Source organism: Dendrobates tinctorius, unplaced genomic scaffold (assembly GCF_039654945.1).
Source record: "Dendrobates tinctorius isolate UK_male_01 unplaced genomic scaffold, ASM3965494v1 ptg000020l, whole genome shotgun sequence".
NCBI classification, from domain to species: domain Eukaryota; kingdom Metazoa; phylum Chordata; class Amphibia; order Anura; family Dendrobatidae; genus Dendrobates; species Dendrobates tinctorius.
Window position 1 is genome coordinate 10,228,477 of NW_027361688.1, and position 7,331 is coordinate 10,235,807.

The following is a 7,331-nucleotide window of genomic DNA, read 5'->3' on the forward strand; positions in this document are numbered from 1 at the left end:
TTCAGCCGTATTTGCACATCAATTTGAAAGTTCATTTTTCAGCAACAGAGAAGCATGACCGGCCATGTCAAGGTATTGCTGGATTTGTGCGTGTGGTGAAAGAGCTACATGTGCATATAAATAATTGGGTGGGGTACAAGGCGAGGCTGTTAAGCAAGTTTTCTATGACTGAATTCTGGACTTTTATGTGAAAAGCAATTGTTATAGGTTATAGAGCAAGGACCTGCAGTCGCGCTTGTCTCTTCCTTTCATAGAGAAATCTGAGTTCTACTTTTCACGCACCATAGTTAGACAAGGCCTTGGTCTTACTCCTTGCCCATCTGCTCATTGAAGCCCTGCGATTCTTGCTTGCCCCCCCTTAAAACGAACTGCTCGCATACCCACTCTAAACAAAGAAAAAAAAAAAAAAAGTTTAAACTTCACCTTACTGTTTGTGCATGTTGGGAGTGGGCACCCTCAGCTTGGGCAGGGCAAGCTTGACTCGGGTGCTCTCTATCCATGGGCGGGGCAAGCAGACCTGACTCTGCTGCTCGCTCTGCATGGGCGGGCAAGCAGACCTGACTCGGCTGCTCTCTCTGCATGGGCGGGGCAAGCAGACCCGACTCGGCTGCTCGCTCTGCATGGGTGGGGCAAGCAGGCCTGACTCGGGTGCGCACTCTGCATGGGCGGGGCAAGCAGGCATCACCTAGCCTTTTATACTGCAGTTAAACAGCTTTTTGAATGGAAAAAATACCAATCACATCACAAAAAAATTCTCACGCCTTTGTCCAATCACTGTGATATTTCACCGGACGTGCGAAGAAACCTTTCCCAATTAAAATGAAGAGAAAAATCATCGCCTGCTATTTATATTTACACATGACCGCAGGACTACGTGAGTTTATTTGTAGTCTGTCACCATAGCGACACATAGCTCTGCATAGGAGCTGTATGCACAAAATGGTAGATTTAAAAAAAACATTTTTTTTAATGCATTAAATCAGCAAGATGGTTGCAAAAGTCTTAACACCCCTTCACTTCAGATAATGCAATGCTATATTAATGGGGATGTAGCAGCAATTTGGAGACATTCTTTCTGCCATGAGGGAATCTGTGCACAGAGAATTTGCATAATGGTGTCCCCCCCCCTCCAGCAGCAGGGAACATAACTTGAGCAATCAACTTTTTCATTAAAATAATACTTTCCAGAGTCAATGCTGGCTGCTAAAAATGGTGGCTCCCACCTCGGCGGCTCCTGACTCTCCTTCCCTTAAAGCAAACAGCTTCTCTACGTGGCTGATTGCTATAGAAAATTGTACTTACCGCAGAAGTATCCCAAATATACTATACAAACCAAATATCCCGTGTATCAGACTGTATCCCATAGATTCTGAAGAGTTTACATGGTTGCCCCACCCGCAATTAAAACTTATTTTAGCGCTTAGATCAGTCTAGTATGCTCATGAGCTAGCCCAATTCTTATAATCTGTATATCGTCATTTGATATTTTTCAGTGGGTCTGTCCTCCATCAGCATTCTGCCAGCACTATGGGTTTAAGAAGATCCTTTCCCTCGCTTACCCTCATACAATGTCTTCGCTGCCCTGTGTTATCGAGGCACAGGACAACAGACACCTAAAACACCGCCCCCACTAACTGTAAGCTCCACCCACCACTTCCTGTAAAAAGACAAAGCCCTGCCCCACTTCCTGTAAGATGGCTCCACCCCCCACTTCCTGTAAGATGGCCCCACCCCCCACTTCCTGTAAGACAGCTCCACCCACTTGTAAAAAGACAAAGCCCCGATCCACTTCCTGTAAGAGCTCCACCCACCACTTCCTGTAAGATGGATCCACCCACCACTTCCTGTAAGATGACAAAGCCCCGCCCCTCTTCCTGTAAGACAGCTCCACCCACCACTTCCTGTAAAAAAAAGACAGCCCCGCCCCACTTCCTGTAAGACCACAATGCCCCACCCCACTTCCTGTAAGACAACTCCACCCACCACTTCCTGTAAAAAGACAACGCTCCACCCCCTACTTCCTGCAGGACAAATCTGGTAGTACTTCACAAGAAAGACAATTGAAAAAAAAAAAATTCTATGTAGACATTTTACTTTGTTTTTCATAACTTTAATGATTTATACACTTTTCTACAAAGATCTGATTAATAATCTTGGCGCGACCAATAGGAGCAGACCCTGGGGCTCTTTGAGCGAGAGTCTGCTCCTCGGGTTGGGCCTCATCCCTCTTTGTGATTGGAAAGTTGGACCCTGTGCATTTCTTTTTAGTTTTTCTCTACATTTACAAAGGAGAGGAGGGCGAAACAATCAAACCCCTTTTGTCCTGAGGAAGCCTAACTGAATACCAAAAGGGAGGCCAGATTTTTTTTTTTTTTTTCATGCAATGGCGCCCTCCGGATATATATAAAAAAAATTATATATATAATTTTTTTTTTTTTTTTTTAATTATTCTGGAAAAGAGGGATCTAAAATATTTATTTATTTTCAAACCCACTTTTCATAAAGTTGGTGTGACTTTACACTTTAGAATGTTTGTTTTCACATATTTTAGGAAAAAAAAAAATATGTACACAATTGGAAAAAAAACAAAACCCCCTCCCCATAACAAGTTTTTTTTTTTTTCTTCAATTCTCAAATTTTCACTACAAAACACAGAAAATATTTTAATGTTCAGTTATGTGCGACCATAAAAATATATATAGATTTATTTTGTACGATATCGTATAATTTACACAGTAAATTAAATGTTAAAGCAGCAATATAAAAAGAAAAAAAAAAAAATATATGTGGGAAAAGCCATCAGAACATTTATTTCTCTAGGGCAGGAATATCTAACCTGTGACTTATATAAGCTGTTGGAAAAAAAAAATCAATAAATCGCAGCATGCCGGGATGAGAGGGCATGCTGGGATTTGTAGTTTGCCGCAACTGGAAAGCAAAAAAAAAATATGGAACCAGCAATTATGGTTTTGATTCATAGTAGGCTATGGATTTCCTTTATAATATCTAGTAATGCCCAACTGTGCAGCACAAAAAATATATATATTTATGGTGCAAAACTATAGAACTTCCATCATATGGGTGCAAAGAGCTAAAAAAAAAAAATAAAAACAAGATTTATTATGGAGAAGATGATAAAGTATTCCCCCCAGGTTCGTAAATTACAGTGTTACAGCCCATATACAGGTAGTAAGTTGTATAATGTATGTGCCCCCCTCCCCATTACAGGAGTCATTGAAAAATGTATAGTTTTATAAATGGGTGGGGGGAGAGAAATTAAAAAACAAAACGAAAAAAAAAAAAAACAGCTTTCAAGGTTTTATAACCTTTTTAGCCACTTGAGTAAAACCTTAAAAAAAAATTGATTATAACTTAATTGGACAAACAGGAATCGGCAGATCTGTGTTCTGTCTCGATTATAAAGCGGGGGATGGGGAGAAAAAAAAAAAGGGCAAATGTTCTCACCTTGACAATCTATAGCTTTATATGTAAAAGACCTCTCCGGGCTGGCTATAGCCAATAATTATATTTCTTGGTTTGATCTGGTGTTCCTCGGGGGCGGGACTGTTGGGAGTGCAGCGATAAAAGCACCAGCAATCTGGCTTCTGACTGGACCCAAATGCCCTTATGCCACATAAAACACCATTACGGGTGGTAGTGAGGGGGTTTCTATTACAGGTTCTACATTAGGGCACAAAAACTTAAGTTTCGTTATATTTATTATAATTAAGAATTTTTTGTCTAACTGGAAAATATCTGTTTACATTTTTACGCTAGGAAAAAAAATAAAGGAAATATATATTTTATTAAAAAGGTACATTTATAGATTTCCGTGTATAATTTATTAAAAAAAGGTAAATGGGGTTTTTTTTTTTTTTATAAAAAAAATCTATTAATACATTTTACCTTAATACAAAAAAAAGTATATGGAAATATGTGAATGTACCTTTAATAAAAAAATTATATAATATATAAAAAAAATTAACTTAATTTTATAGATTTCCATATTTTTTTTTATTTTATTAAAAGGTAAAAGACCTTCCTGGTTGAGGGATTCAGGTCTGATTTTTCCATGTTTACCCAGGGGCGCCAGTGTCTGCAGGACTCTTTGTAGGTGTTGCCTTAGAATGGTGTTGGAGGGAGCCAAGACCAGGAGGTCGTCTAAGTAAGGGACGACACGTATATCCCTCCCTCAGAGGAATGCTACCACTTCTGCCATTATCTTTGTAAATGTTCGGGGTGCCGAAGATATTCCGAAGGGTAGAACTCTGAACTGGAAGTGGTGTACTTCTGTGTCTAGAGTGACTGCGAACCTTAGATATTGCCAATGGGATGGATGGGAATGTGGTAATAGGCCTCTTGGAGATCTATGGTGGCCATGGCAAAGTCTCGTCCAATTAGTGGTATCGTGGTCTTTATCGATTCCATCTTGAAGCGTTGGTACCGGACATGTTGGCTTAGCTTCTTCAGGTTGATGATGACCCGGTATTTCCCACTTGGCTTTTTACTAAACAGCCGGGAGTAGTGACCTTGACCCTGTTCCAGTTCTGGGACCGGAGAGATTACCACTGATGATAGCATCTTTTGGAGTTCGGAATGTAGAACTTTTTGAAGTCTTGCTGAAGGAAGATGTGTAACTTCCAAGTTTTGTGAGGGGCTGGAGGAGAATTCTATTTTTTCTCCCCATCTGACTGAGTCCATGATTCTTTGATTCGTTGTGATCTCCTGCCAGCTCGGGAAGTAGTCTGCGATTCTGCCCCCTACCTGCTTGGCGGCATTTTTTATCTGTCTGAACGGGAGTCGTGAAAAATATTCCTGCCTCTTCCGCCTTTTGGGTAGCTCCATCGTCCAGTTTTCCCTTTACCCCTGTATTGCGGGGTTTGAGCCTGGGGTTGGATAATAGGGTTTTTTCTTGGCTGGTTTTGGCTCGGGTAGGTTTTTCTTCTTGTCGGTCACCTTCTCTAATAATTCGTCCAAGGCCGGGCCAAATACATATTCGCCCTTGAATGGAATAGAGCATAATTTTGAAAGGATATCTCAACTCCATATTTTTCGCCATAGGGCCCTTCGGGTGGTGTTGGAAAGCATGGATGTTGTTGCCGCAATACGGTCCGACTCTGCTGAGGAGTCTGTCAAAAAGGTGGCTGCCTTCTGTAGAAGTGGTAGAGGAAGCTAGGAGATCTTCCCTCGGAGTTCCTCTTTTTATATGGTCTCCTAGCTGCTGAAGCCAGAGGTATAGGGTCCTGGTTACACAGGCCGATGCCACGTTTGTTTTTTTTAAGGAAGTTGCTGAGGCTTCCCAGGACTTCCTCAGTAGGCTATCCATCTTCCGGTCCAGTGGGTCTTTAAGCTGCGAACAGACCTCGAAGGGTAGCATAGTCTTTTTAGCTACTCTGGCTACCTGGATATCTACTTTTGGAATCTCAGTCCAAGGTTTTGCGGCTTCTTCGTACAGGGGAAATCGATCCCTCATTTTGCCCGGGATACTTAGTTTCTTTTCCAGGATTAGACTCTGGGTATTATCATGGATAGGGAAAACCATTTTCTTCCTGGATTTCAGGCCACCAAATAGGTCATCCTGCACTGAGCAGGGTGGTCTATCTTCTACTCCTATTGTGTTCCTGACTGCTGAGACTAGTTCCTCCATATCATCTGAGGAAAAGAACCATTTCTTATCCTCGGGCTGGGGTTAATTCACCCTCTTCCCTCCCGTCTGCTGAAACCGATGACTCGGGTTCTGAATCTGAGATGTCCTCAGGGGCGTATTTCCTCTTCCTTGAGGTTGAGGGCCCCCCGAATGACTGGGAGAAGTTAGTCAGGGACGACTGGATTTCCTGTCGCATCATCCCTCTTACTTCCTCTATCAGGGATGGTTGATCCTCCTGTACGATTTTTGCCGTGCATTGCTGGCACAATGTCTTTTTATAATCGGAGGAGAGTTTTTTCCTACAGATGGTGCATTTTCGGCTTGTAGGTTTTTCTTCCGTTTTGGTGTAGGATCCTTGTCTCCCTGAAAGAAGGAGGGGGGGACCCTAAGGATGGGTCCTAAACCAAAACGGTATATACCCATTTCCGAGTGTACTCACTGGTCCAGGGTTTGAGCTGGGCTCTGCAGAAGCCGCTTTCAGGGAAGACGCATCCATCATGCAGGTGATGGTCCTACCTTATGGCGTCTTCAATCAGGGTCCTTAAATAGGAACAGAGATCCAGTTTCCTTTACCTCATCCAATTGGATGAGATCGCTCCCCCTAAGTTCCTGGCGCTACTTTTTTTTTTTTTTTTTATAAATTTCCCGCCAAGATGGCGGTGCATTCCACTGTGGAACTCAGGGAGGAAGTTACGTCACTCCTGGTGCATGCCGCTCGGTAGAGACGGGAGGTCCCCAGCCCCACTCACAATCCAGCGTTGCCGAAGCATGGTGCGGGTACTGCCAGCGGCAGGAGCAGCGTACGGGGAGGAAGGTGCGGGACGATCAACCCCGTATGCCCGGCTCACGGTAAGGGAAAACTCCGGGATCTCGCCGGCCCCATCCACGGAGCACATAGAACCTCTTCATTCCTGTTGGGGACAGGAAAACACTGGGGATTAGACGAAGTGGAGGGCTATTTAACCTCTTGTTTCCTGTCCCTAATCAGGATGGGGAGGCAACCTCCTATGTGCTGTCGTGGAGGGGATTAGAGATAATTATATAATGTATAAAAATAAAAATTATTAAATGTAAATTTATAGATTTCCATTTTTTTTTTTTTATAAAAAAGGCAAATTAGTATTTTTTTATTTAAAATCTAATAAATTTTACGTTTTTAATAAAAAAAAATTATATGGAAATCTAAATGTACCTTTAAAAATGTATTTTTATATAGAATATAACTTTTTTTTTTTAAAAAAGGTAAATTTATAGATTGTCTCATCTGCTACATGATTATGTAATTAACCCCATGGGTTGTAAAGTCTGCTAAAGATCTGTAGCCAGGATGAATAATATTGCTGCCCTATGGAGAGGGAAAAAAGGAAAGAAGATAAGAAAGTGCTTGTTAACTTTTATAAAAAAAAAAAAAAAAGGAAGCGGCTCTGAATATCCCTGAGAGAAAATATATATATGGTAATGACTACATGATGAGCATCTGCATGAAAATCTGTAATTAATTTGAACATTAATTAGGATCCATATTTTGATACTTATTAAAAAAAAAACAAAAAAAAACCTGGCAACAATTGTTAATCATCAGCCCCTGATTAAAAAGGAATTCTAGACAGTTTCCCCAAAGCTTTAACAAAAAAAAACAAAAAAAAAACAACACATTTTTAAAACAGAAATTCATAAATAAATT